Genomic DNA, 14,223 nt, shown 5'->3' on the forward strand with positions numbered 1-14,223 from the left:
AACAAGCATACGTCACATAAGCATGAACCCACAAGATCCACATCTTCACAGCATACAACCTCAACATCCAAATCCCAACTCCCCCTCCTGCTGACCATCCCCGTGTCCCTAAGAAACAGTTTTTGCTTGATGTTACCCCTGATTCCTCCACCCTGTCCCAAACCCAATAGGCCCCACCCACCTCCCAGGCCATCCTTCCACCTCCAAGGTCTCCCCTGCCCCCTGCAAGCACCCATACCTCTCCACCCCAAGAAGAAACCCACCCCTCCCAAGAAGAAGACCACCCCTCCTAAGCCCAAACACCGCCTCCCAAATCAAAACCCCCAACCCAGATATCCCTCAGGTGCCTGACTGTCCCATTAATGCTCCATTAAGTGGAGGACCCCTGCGGGTAAGGATTCAAGTCTTAGCACAGTGATGTGTATGAACATTTGCTAATGGACTGGCCAATGGCCTTGGACATTTTCCATTTTCTTTGTTATTAAACCCAACCAGTTGGTTTTATTTGGGTATATATTTGTCCTGCAATTTCTTGTCTACCTTTATGTTGTTTCTGAGTGACTTTTATTGTGTGGCTACAGTTGTGTGTGTTTGAATCTGCTTGCTGCTCAATTTGCTGTTGATTTCAGTATCTGACTTTGTGGGCAGTGCTGGCGTCCCCAAAGAGAAGGGTATGTGTTGAAAGTATGGATGTGTGTGTGTGTGTGTGTGTGTAAATGCAATTGTGGTGTAATGGCATTGTGTATTATTTGCTGTGGTAAGTATTTCATCTTGTGTTGCCAATGTGAGCATGTATGGTCTTGAACTTTTCCCCCCAATATGGCTTATGTATTCACCTGTTGTGTGTCAGCTTGAATTTTGTTTGTGCGGACATGGCGATATGTGTGTTATATGTGACCACAGTCCCTGGCCTGCGTGGAATGTGAGTGTGTGAGTTCCGTTTGTAGATGTGATGTTTGTGTGTTGTTGGTGATGTGTGTGACAATGCAGATAGCCTTCACTGGCCCTGTGCCTGAGATATGTGGCCGTGTGTTTTTGTGTAGTGTTGCAGTGCAGTGTGAGTGACCTGCCCAAAGGGAGTGTATTATGACTTGTGAATGTGTCTGTCTTGATGTATATTTCAGACTGTGTACGGAATGTGACGTGTACTTGGTGCCTGTGACGTATCCCCCACATGTGGATGACAGTGCTACAATCTGTTTTTGAGCTTTCTGATACAGGTAGGTGTGTGTACTTACAGTCAATGGCGTCCAAGCGGCATTGGTTTCGTGCACCTTCGAGGATCGTTAGCAGTGGCAGGACATGTGCAATGGGTTCCATAGCAGCAGCAGACGAGTGAGGCTGCCTGCAGGTGAGCAGCTCCCTTTATACTGTCTGTTTCCCCCTTCCGAGACGTGGTGGTTGGACTGCCATGGTCACATTGGCAGTATGCAACCTCATAATATGTCCGGCAGAAACTCAAACTCTGCCAGACTGCTGGTGCTGCCTTCTGACCGTGGCGGTCTTTGCTGCCTGGCAGTGGCAGCAGAACCGCGGCGTTCCTTGCTCCAGAGGCCCACATGACTCGTAATAAGGCGGTTCGACCGCTATCCCGACAGCGGTCAGACTGGCACCATGGCAGTTGAGGGACCGCCAAACCCGTAATGAGGTCATAAGTTTTAAGTGGATTTTTTAACAGGGCACAGGATGAGTAAGGATGAGGTGACTGTGGAAGGGCTGCTGGTTTGAGAAAGAAGAGCCACTGAAGCACGTAGCCTTACAGTCAGCAGGGATTGAGTGTGTGGTTGCAGAGAGCGTTGGATTTAGGGTGTGGGTGCTGGCAAGGTGGTGGTGATTTGGGTGTGTGGGTGAGTGTGAAGTAGAAGTCACTTATACCCAATGCCCGTTGGTGCTATCAACATTTGTGGCACGGGCAGCAGACTTCAAAGATGATCATAGACCAAAATTCCAACAAAGTCCAAATACAAACTGTCCAGTTTCACCAGGGTCATCATGATACCGAACTCCCTAAGACATCTAATCCAGCCTTGTTTCTAGAACTATATCACCGGATAGAAAAGAAAGGAGTGCCCCAGTCATTGTCTCTGACTGGGTATCACGTTTTTCAAGGGCGTCCACTCGTCCAGCAACCCTTGCATGTTGGAGAATACAACATTGCTTCAAGGAGATACCCACTCCCTTTCTTTTCTGTGCTGAGTGGGAGGCACATTGATGAAGATTTTGGGAACAACAGAGGCACTGCTTACCTCTCATGAATCCAGAAAAATGCCTGCACATACTGGTGCCTCTGGCCATCTTTATTCAGCAACTCAGTATAGACAGCAGTGCACCTTTTTAACAAATGGTTTGATTTTTCAGCTTTCTGTCTGCACACATCTGTGCACCAGTGCATGCCAACAAATCATTGACATTTCACGCACTTTCCCCAAACATCTCCAAGACCAGAGGACTATCCCTGATGATAACATAACTAATGCATGCAATCATTCAGAATTTTCTCTCAGCATGTGGTGAACATGTTTCCTGTCCATGCGGCCATGGTCTGCTCGGTGGTCCCATACAGAAAGACTAGCAGTTCACATGGCATTGGAGGAGTCTCTCTGACATGGGTGGCTCCTCTGACACCATTTTCACTGCTGTTGGGTTTGCTACAATGGCATTCTCAGCAGTAGAACTGGTGGTGACACTTAGATCATCACATTCTCCTGCACTCCAGGTGAGGCAGTGGAACAAAGCGGAGAGCAGATGGGACACAAGAGCCCTCACCGCAGATGTTCTAGTTCAATGAAATAAGAACAAGGATATTATGTTGTTATCACCAAGAGGCTAGAGAGAGCAAACTATTTTAATGTTCTCTGTTGGAATGTTTATGCCTAAATTATATAATTTGCCTGCACACGGTTTCACCTGTTGCAGCTGCTGGGAAGGCTCTGTATTAACGATGCCTGTAATAAAAGCCCTTAGAGACTATGGGCCATATATACGAACACTTTTTCCCATAGACACAGAATGGGTAAAAACCTTTGATACATCTGCCCTATGTTTTCAACTTTCTACAGTGGCGACGAGGAAGGGATCCAAAATGACACTTGAAAATCCGAAAGGAATAATTCCTGTCACATACAACTGACTCCATCTTTTGCCATCCACCCCTATGCCATAAGAACCCTTTCCTCATTTGAATTCTTCACCATGACTTCATTGCTGTGCACAGGTAATTGTGTTTTCATGCCGTCCCCTTCAGGGCTTCACTCGAGGCAGTGGTTGGTTGCAGGTGGCGCCCATGCAGTGGCATGTGTGTGTGTTTTTTTTTTTAAAGGATTAACTTTGACTTTGTATGTATTGTGTTTATATCTACACATATATACATATAGATACATGCATACATACAAAGTCAGATTTAAGTATTTTTAGCAAAACAACGATGTTTCACAGTGAAAGATGGTTGGGCAAATTAATTTTTCAGGGGGCTGTTCTGTGTCACCCCCTGGTACATTCAATTGCTTGCTCGAGGAGCAAAGGGGAGGGGCTGGTTAAATAGAGCTGGGCCCATCTTGCCCCCCTTTTTAGGTGCCAGAAAGTCCAGTGGCACTCATTTTGGGGGCCAGCACTTATTTTTGACACAGAACTAAGAAAGAAAAACACAAATTGGGGAACGAAGGAAAGAGCGAAATATGGAGAAACAGTGAAAGTGGAAAAAAGCAGGGGTGAAAAAGAACCTGAAAGACTGAGATAAATGGGCAGGGGCAGTGCTTGATTTGTAAATTAAAAGGTGCTGGTGCCCAAAGCCTTCCTCTTAAACACGCGGCTGCTGCATTTATATGTGCGAGCACGGGATACTGAGGCAGCGTAATCCGTAAAGCCATCTCGGGCCTCTTTAATCCATTTACAGCCACTCCCTCCCCCTTCAGCTCACTCTTGCAGCTTTCTGCTTTCTCCATTGTGACGCTTTTTCGTTTTTCTCTTCCTCCGTCTTTCCTATTTGTGTCTTTTGCTCGCAGTAAGTGCTTGAGGCAGAAGAATAAGCCCCGGCCCTCAAAAATAAGTGCCGGTGCTCAGCACCGGAAACAATAAGCACAAATTAAGCACTGGCAGGGGCTTGTCTGGTGGTGCATAAAAGAGGCATCATTTGGAATCCATAGCATGAAGCCTTTGTATTGGGCACACTACGTTCCGGTCGTGGGCTTCTGAACAAACCTTTGGGCCCTGGTATTTCCGGTATCAGTGTTTTTACACCGTGGTTTTCATCAACATATTCCTTCATTTTCTGCCTTTCATTTTTCCTTTTCACTCACACCTATTCATGGCTCCGACCCTCCCTGACCTATCCAAGCAGCCAAAATCCAGCTTTTCTCAAAACAAAATCTTTTCAGAATCCAGTATGTAGTAGCTAAAATGAATTGGCAGAAACTTTCCAACTCTGCCTCATGAAAAGGTCCAATGGGTACCACACACCACAACTCAAAATATCTAGCCTGCCAACACAAATTGCATTCGCTTTAATTGTTTGTGACAGTTTTCGTTTGATTTACACAACATTTTTGGAATCTAATATTCCGCTACAGACAATTGATGGAGTGTTTCCTGAAAGCTTTGCTGGCTATAATATTAAACATATTCATCTTTATTTTCAGTACAGATTGGTTCCCATAAATTTCATTTGACTTTTTAGACATTCTTCGATGTGCATCTCCTGATTTCATTTGTAGTTGTGTTACCGCTTTTATTTTCATCATTCAATCCTTCAGAATGTACATATTGAAAAGACCGGAAGAAATATTTTAATTATTGGGGTGAAGAAATCTTTTTGCAAACAAGTTCAAAGGCACCTCTTTTTCTTTACAATGTCATAACATTTTTGTAAAAAAATTCTTGTAAAATATAACCTGGTCAAATATGTGGCCGGTTTCCCCTCAAGGTGGTGAATGTTATAGTGCCGAATATTCAGCCATCACTTTATCCTGTTTCAGAAAAGAGGTCTTTTAAATGGAAAGAAAATCATAAAAATGTTGTGCAAAAAGTTTTTTTTTTTAATGTAAATGCTCTTGACAAAATATTAATATTTCTGGACTTTTAGAAATAATTATGGAAAATAAATTGACAAACATTATTCCTTTAGAGCATTTCCATAAAAAAAATATCAACTTTGACTGACTCTACTATTAATAAAATCACAAAATTTGAGATACATCTGATAACCAGCCTCAGCAGTTTTACCTGGCTTGCAACCGCTTTTCATTTCATGCCCAAGCAATATCCTTCATTAAACATTGAAATACAATTTAAAGTAAATGTTTACGCAGATAAGCAATACGTATTTGAAAACTAGATGTGATTATAGCTTCATGGATGGATGACTTGCTCACTTGCCCTGGAACTTTGCAAAGATTTTCAGTGCTCCAAGCAAAACAGTGTTCTTGCATACAGCAATTTGGCTGCTGGCACGGTCTCCATACATTGATTTAGAAAAACGATTTTGGGGCCTTGTGTTGAAATTTGGCATCACCCCTGGGTGGTGCCTTAAGGTTGTTGCTTTACTGCACTTTATGGAGGCGCCGTAATCCATTTAATAGAAACTGCAAGTGAGTTTTGACAGCACCTTAAGTGGGGTGGATCCCTCCAGATCTCAGACCCAGTCGTAATTAAAAAATCACATTAAAACAGGTCCTTTTCTGAACTTCTATTCAAGTCCCTAACAGACAAAAACACTAAAGATTGCGGAACAATTACTGTAAAAACTGTTAAGGTAATCTATGTCCATGATGTAGTTCCTGTTTACATTTCATATTTTACTTAACCTTGCATTCCCTAAAAGTATTTTTTTTCCAGGATGTTGGGTTTCTGTAATTTTTTTCCTGCAGCCTATTAATGTCCTATTGTGCGTACTGTGAACTTTCCACTTGGCAGTGCTTAACTTGAGCCAGTGGTTTTCGGTGCTCGGCACTGGCATATCATTGTCAACACTGGCACTTATAACAGTCTGCACATGGTGGTGCTGTTTGTCTAATTTAGAGATCAGTGCAACAACAGTAGTTTATTAATTCAATATACATTAAAAACTACTAATACCTCTCGCTCAAGCCATTCTTATACCCCTGGGGACCTGGAATAGTCTAAAATGTCACACTTGTAGGTGTATGATGGATGGTAGTGTGTTGGTACTGACACTAGCAGCGCTGGCAGGGGCAATGTGTGATGCAAGTTGCAGTGACCTCCTTATGAGGGCCCTGGCACTTACCTATTTACAAATTAAGCACTGCCTCTCAGTGTTGCGACTTCTTGTTGCAGGTGCGAGTTTATAACAGGCCATGATTTGGTGATGAGGCTGATGGCAGTGCAAGTTTCCCCAGTGCTTATTAACAGGCCATACAGGTGTGCAGAATGCATGCTGATCCAACCCTTGACCTCTCTGCAAATCACACAGAGCAGTGCTCATGGGTCACTTGTAATTGTGATTCTTTGCAACAGTGTGTGAAGGAGGTACACAGATAAAAGTAAATGAAAGTGCAGTGCGTAAAGGTGAGCAGATGCTTTGTGTTTGTGCGGGATGGTGAAGTGAAGGAGTTGCAAGGAAGCACATACAGGATGGAGTGAAATGAGGGTGCTGAAGAGTAAAGATATCAGGTGTAAGATATGCAGATAGAGGATTTCAGAAAGTTGTGAAAAGAGAAAGAGTGAAAATGTTCAACATAGTGAGAAACTACAGAGGAAAGTGGTGTGAACATAAGAACATGAGGGAATTAGACACTCCATAGACTACAATTGATTCTAAAGACATTAATAATATTTAACTCATAGCCTCGTATTTTCAGAATTTAAACATTTTCAAATCTAGTTATTCAGTACAAAATCATTCATATCTCCTTTGGTTTCTACTTGTTTATGTCCTATCCAACTAATAACCCACATGTCACAGTTATCCTTCTTTCTCCTGTGTATTGACATTCCTATTTCTTTCTTACTAGGTTTCATTCTTTTCTCTACAAGACAATCAGCATCAAAAACAACATTAAAATTAATAAATCTGAGATCAGTAGAAGGAAAATGATAGATCCCGGTATGTCTCCATCACTCTGTCTGCCTTTTCACATCTGGTTCTGGTATTCTGTGCCCGTCATTCAGTTCTGACAAGCATTACTTCTCCTGTTCTCATTGAAAGTGTCCTCTTTAGTTGCTCTTGCCTTTTACATATCCCTGTCTCAATTTATTTTCCTTTGTGTCTCTGCTTTCTTCTCTGTCTATGCTATTCTCTTGCTGTTGTCTTACTTTTATTTTCACAGCTTCAGCTGCATCTCCTGTAGACTCAGTGCATTGTGGGACTTCCCTGCCCAGGTCGTTTACCCTTATCCAGTTTGTACATAAAGTTTTACTTATAACCTGCAGAGAACTAGAAGTAACTTAAACGTGGTTTCTATGTGACTGCATGGACAAAGTACTTAAAATGCTGTGCAACTGTGAGGAAGTTCAAGGAAAAAGTAATTGTTGTTTCATTCACATACAATATTCCTTTTAAAATCACTTGCATAGCAGGTGCAAACGGGCAGTTTTATCCTACCACTCATCCCACCCACATCATCTTGACAAGACTGATATCCCACCCATTGGATGAATTAAAAAAGTGGATTCAGACTAGGAGACTAGAGGCCTCATTTACAAGAACTGATGCATCAGCAGCGATGTGGCAGATTTCTTGCACCTACCGCAAATGCCCTTACGACGCCATGGATGCTCCGTATTTACAAAACAGGGCTCTTTGACGCAAGGATTGCACAGACGCATCAGAAATTCTGAAGCACCTGTTGGCGCCAAAGTGACGCATTCCTGGAGATGGTCGCAGGGTGACGCAGTGAAAAGTTGTAAATTTCACTGCGTCAGTTCTGCGTGGCTTTTAATGTGGGAACACCTATCCTGCAAACCTTATACGTAGCGCAGGCATAACGTGATGCAGGCCTCTACAAACTGAAGCATTGGGCCCAACGTGCCAGTTTGTAAATATAGAGCAGTGTGGAGTACTCATGTGTGCTGCCGCTGCGTAAAAAAAAAAATGACACTACAGCAGCGCAATCTCCTTGAAAATGAGTCCCAGAGTGTTGAAACTTGAAATATCCCAGCAACATTTGGAATTGAGTAACTAGCGGGGGTAACTGGCTTAAATTTGTTGTAAATGAACCTGAAATTGGAGCGTGTGAACTGTAGAATCTTCATTAAGGGACTTAGCAATGTATTCAGTGATTCTTAAGGTACTTACAATAATCAGATGACTTATCCTGATGAGACCCTATGAATAACCTCTGGGTTGAAGAGTAGAAAAAATCTCCTTGGTAGCTTGTATTTGTACATAGGAAATACCAGTGAACTGCTAAAATGCCTCTGTGTAGATTATTGTACAAACCAAGAACTGTCAATTTTTTTTATATGTGTATGCAAAAATTCACCTAAAAAAAACAAGGTTACAGGGACGTTTTTGTTGGGATCACATTTTAAATGTACAAAACCACAGAAATTCACCTGTTATAGTTATCTCAAGTAACTATAACTCGTGCACTAAGGTAACTATAACTCGCAACACCGCCGTGCACATTTTTTTTGTCAAATATGTTAATGCAAATATTACAATAATATTATCAATGAAGTTAACATAGATGTCATAAGTGCCATCATTTTTGGGGTAATTAGCAGTGCATGGCAAGGGTGTGATCCCCTATAATCACCCAAACCAGTGCCGCAAACGCCCTTTTTTCCATGCGCAGCGGGGGTTGGACACAGGGTCTGGTCTGCGGCCAGATGGTGTGGCCAAACCCCCTATCCACCATGCCTCGCACTGCGCACCGCTTTGGGCATGGCCTGTCTCTCTGGGTGTGGGAATAGTTGTGAAAGGGTGTATGTAGATGTGATTCATTTTTGAATGGCCCCGGGACCTGGCCCACCCAGGGGTCACATAAGACGAAAGGGCGGGAGACCACCCTTTTTTCTTCAAAATCATGGTAAAATCAGAGATTCCAGATCCGCAGATTTTTCTGAGATAACATAAAAATGCTTTCTAGCACTGATGGAGTCCCTCTGGGACCTCAGCACCAGAGCTATGGGGTAAGGGTGACTCTTCCCTGGCCCCTTTTCTTATTTTTTTACATTTTTCTGGGGCTCGGCTGAAGCCAAGTCCTAAAATGGCTGCCAGCATTTCCTGGATGAAGTGTTGGCAGCCAATCAGATCTCAGCACAGGGACAGTTGGATCTGGGGAGGATAAGCATCACTAGATATCAATATTTTTTAAACTCTAATTTCTCCTAAACTACTGAACAGATTTAAACTAAACCACAAAAGCACGCTTTCTGGACCAGGATCTAGCTTTCTGCCACATTTGGTGTAATTCCATTCAGTGGTTTGGGCTGAAGTCGTGTTCACAAATTTGAAAAATCCCTTTGACTTTAAGGCCTCGCCTTTTTCTTGGCCCCGCTTGACGGATCACCCCGAAACTTTCAAGATAGCAGCTGAACTGACCAAAGTATAAGCCTGAAAAATTCTTTGAAGATTCGGCAAGGGCCACCAAGTTATTGGCAAAACAAAATATGTGTGTGCCCGGGGCCCTTCACCCCTTTTCATTCCAGAGATTCTGCTGGCCCCTGGGATGTGGCCCCTGGAGCCAAAAACAGCTTGAGGGTGGGGGTCCAGTGCCTCATTCTCTTATTTGAAAATATTGTCCCTCTGGGATGTGGTCGCTGGGGCCTTAACAGGCTTGTGGGGGGCGCACGCTCCCCTCCCCTTCAATTTGTATTTGGCTCCTGGGGATGGCTTCCCAGGGCCCAAGATTGGCTTGGGGGGGGGGGGGGAACACCCACACCTCAACTACAAATGTTTTTTTTTCAAAGCAATGGCAGGCATTTTTTTTGCTGTGATCCCAACGGAGTCAATAATCCCAATTAAAAAAAAAATCTTTTAGCCACACGGGGAGTGCCTCTGGACCTCCCTTTCCCCACAAGGACTATGGGGGTGAGGTATCTCCACCCTGCGCCCTCATACCTTTTTTACTATTTTCAGGCCCGGGACCTAAGCCCCTGGATTCCTGTTGCTGTATCATTGTCTTTCATGCTGTGGCCAACCAATCTGAACTTGCACTCCTCGAGCTCCAGATATGCAATATTTGTTTTGCAATAACTTCTCAAAAACTACTGAACAGATTTACACCAAATCACCAAAAGCAAGATCTAGCTTTCTGCCAAATGTAATGTATTTCCATTCAGCAGTTTTTGAAGTATTGCTTACTAAAAAAGTCTATGTAAAATGAATGTACATTTTGCATTTCAGGAGCACCCCCAACTTTTTCACGCCCCGCTTGGCAGGGGACCATGAAAATTTCCTGGAAGAAACTAGTTATAAAGGGGCACTTTTTAGAAAAATGTTGTTCAGATTCCTGAAACAGTATGAAAGGTATTAGCAAACCAAAAAAGGCAAAAAAATGTATGTACTATGGAAATACAGACCTAACTATAACTACCCAAAGGCAAATGCCACTGGGTAATGTATATTTTTATATATATATATTTATTTATATATATATATATATATATATGTATACACACACGTATATATATATGTGTGTATATATATATAAATATATATATATACACATATATATGTGTATATATATATATATATATATATATATATATATATATATATATATATATATGTATATATATATATATAAAACCTAGTTATAGTTAGGACCTAGTTTCTATAGAAAAAGTGTTTTTTTGTTTTGATAATAACTGTGTTGAGGGTTGGCAAATCTTTCCAAAACTTTCCCAAAAACTTTTTTGTTCACTTCAGCTGCTGTCTGGAAACGTTTGGGGTGATCCGTCAGGTGAGGGCAGAGAAAAAGGGGAAGTCCCAAAACGTGTTTTCTCCATTCATTTTTCCATAGGGATTTGGAACAGCGATAGTACCTGAACCACTGGATGGAATTACAAGAAACCTGACAGAAATGTAGCTCTTGGTCCAGAAAGAGGTCTTTTTGTTATTTGGTGTAAATCCATTCAGTAGTTCTTGAGAAATTAAAGAAAAAACAAATGTGTACATACTGGGAAGCGAAGGATTCACAACCCCTCCCAATCTTGTGCTGAGATCTGGTTGATTGCCAACACTTCAACAAGGAAGTGCTGGCAGCCATGTTGGGACTAGGATTCAGCTGAGCCCCTGAAAAAAATGTTAGAAATAAGAAAAGGGGCCAGGGTAGGACACCTTCACCCCTTAGCTCTGGTGCTGGGGTCCTAAATGGACCCCTCCAGGTCTAAAAAGCATTGTTTTCAAATATTCACCACAAGTTGTGGCAGATGCATGAATCCAGTGAAAATGTAAGAAGAAAAAAACCAAAGTGTGTGCTCTCGCGCTTCGTAATTCTGAAGCCCTCGGGTGGGTCAAGTCCTGGGGGCATTGTTAAATTTAATGCAGGGTGGCTACCTAGCCCCCTGAAGCCCCTGGACCACCATCTTCCCAAGGCTTCAATCTCATTCTATGCGGGGAGTCATGCGCCCCCTGCAGCCTCAGGGACCGCCACCTCCCCAGGGCTTTCATGAATTGTAAGGAGTGGCCACATGTGCCCCCCCGCCACAGCCCCAGGGACCCCCACATCCGCAAGGCTTCAATCTCATTCTATGCGGGGGCCACGCCCCACCCCTGCAGCCCCAGGGACCACAACCTCCCTGGGCTTTCATGAATTGTAAGGGGGTCCACATGGCTCCCTGAAGCGATGGAGACTGCCCGCTTCCCAGGGCTTCAGTCTCATTCTATGCGGGGAGCCATGCACCCTCCACAGCCCCAGGGACCACCACCTCCCTGGGGCTTTCATGAATTGTAAGGGGGGGGCTCGGCCCCCCCACAGCCCCATGGACCACCACCTCCCCAGAGCTTTCATGAATTCTAACGGGGTGCTGCCTGGGCTTCCCCACCCCCAAAGCCCAGGGGACCGCACATCCCTGGGGCTCTTTTCGTTGGCCCCCCTCCCCTAAAAACAAAAATAATGTTTAGGCCGGGCCCTGGGGGATGGGATCCCCGGGGCCAAGATCGGCCCTGAGGAGGGGGCCACGCTGCCCCTTCCCCCCAAAAATAAATAATAATTAGGATGGGCTATGGGGGTAGAGGCCACCAGGGCAGAGATCAGCCTGAGGAGGTGCACTGCACAGCCCCCCACCCCCACAAAAATTAAATGTTTGAGCTGGGACCTGGGGGATGGGGTCACCAGGGCCGAGATCGGCCTGGGCAGGGGGTCCTTGCAGGGTTGGTTGGTATAGCGGTTGGCCGCAGGGATTGGTCGCGGTGGGGTTGGATTAACGTATAGAAATTAAAATAACTTCACATTTAAAAAGCTGTAGAAATTCACTCAGAAATAAAAGGTGGCAGGGACATTATAGTTAGGAAATAGAATTAAAAAATACATAGAAATGTACTTTTTTATAGTTAGAGTTATCTCAAGTAACTAAAACTCCTGCCCTAGGGTAACTATAACTTGTGCCTCTGCTATGCTCTGCTAATTACCACACAAACTACAGCACTCAGGGCAAAACTGATAACATCATTGATAGTATCAATGTAATATTTGCAGTAAAGTTTTTGACGAAAAACAAATGCATGGCGGGGGTGCGATTTATAGTCACCTTAGGGCGCGAGTTATACTTACTTGAGATAACTCTGACAGGTGAATTTCTGTGGTTTGGTATATTTAAAATGTGAGCCTAACTATAACGTCCCTGTAACCTTTGTTTTTTTATGTGAATAGATAAATAGGTAGTGAAATTAATCTAACGTTTAATTTGTTTGTCCAGTTCAATTATGTAAATTAATGTGATCCCCAGTGTTTCAAGTACAGAGTGATGCCACTTCCTGTGAGATTATATGGGCGTCAAATGTCATTTAATGTCACTTCCTACAGTGTGGTTGGCGAATTAAGTCAAGTGGTGTCACTTCCTGTGTTGTGATCGGGTGCAAGGGCACGTAATGTCACTTCCTTTATCCCTCAAATTTTGTTGAAAGGAAGTCCATACCAATATGTTTTTTTGTAAGAATAGTGACGAAAGCTCTGCCGACAACTGCACTATCAAGCCAGACATGATAAAAGCACCATAAGGGCTCTGACTGGCTGTCGTACTCTTAAGGGTCCATAAATGGGCTAAGAGTATAGATGTAATAACGCTGATGGAAAAATGAATTATCACAATGCTGTCAATGTCTCACATTTCTTGGTGGAGGCAGGGTATTGGGTATGTTTTCTAATGGGGATTGCGGTGGTGATTTACCGTCTGAAGGCTCCCAAATCCTGTACTCTTTAACTTTCTTCTTTCCTTTCAGACTTTTTTATCACCTCTAAAACATTCCTTCTGTGCAAACTGGATGTGCTACTTGTGTTTTTTGTTAGCACTACTGGGGCTGTATATGTTGTGCCATGGCGCACTTTTTACTAAGTGTGCTAGGAGCAACCTGGGGTAATGTCGTCTGTTACAGGTATGCACTCCAACCAGGGCAACTGCGAACTTGCATCGGCCGCTGGGGCAGCACATTAGAGAAACGCGAAGCATCTGTTTGAAACATTTGCTCTGTCTTTCACAGTGCAGTTTGCAACAGTTATCCCACTGTAGGCAGGTGTGATGAGTGACTGCACCCACCTGCAGAGAAATGTCTAGGGAGTACATGGCAACACCTTTTTCCACTTCTAATGGTCACCCTGGGGTGGTGCATTGACTTTCCCCACCTCTTTGTAGTTCAGACTGTGCGCCTCCTAATAGCCATTTTGCCTCTGCACCTTTGTCCATAATATGCCCAGATGCAAAGTTAAAGTGTTGCGTGGGCCACCCTCCCATACAAATAACTGAATGAAGAGCGCACTGTGGCCCTGATTTATATATTTTTTGCTCTGCATTAACTTAATTTTTTACATTGATTTACAATTGTATTTTGTAGGTTTGTGCCGCTTTTGCGTCAAAAAATGATGCTAATACGGTGCAAAAAAAGTAGCGCGCTTTTGCGTCAAAAAATTACGCTAATGGGGTGCAAAAAAAGTACAAATCAGGGCCTATCTTGAATGTTTTACAGAAAGGACCGCACAAGCATTTGTTGCTCTTCGGTAATACCAAACTGCCACCAAGGGTGCAGAAAGCAGACAAACACACACCAGTTGCACCAGGGGCACTTTGTGTAATACAGCCCCTGAGGCTATTTCACTCGTTCTTTTG

The sequence above is a fragment of the Pleurodeles waltl genome, chromosome 6 (assembly GCF_031143425.1).
Source record: "Pleurodeles waltl isolate 20211129_DDA chromosome 6, aPleWal1.hap1.20221129, whole genome shotgun sequence".
Classification (NCBI taxonomy): Eukaryota; Metazoa; Chordata; class Amphibia; order Caudata; family Salamandridae; genus Pleurodeles; species Pleurodeles waltl.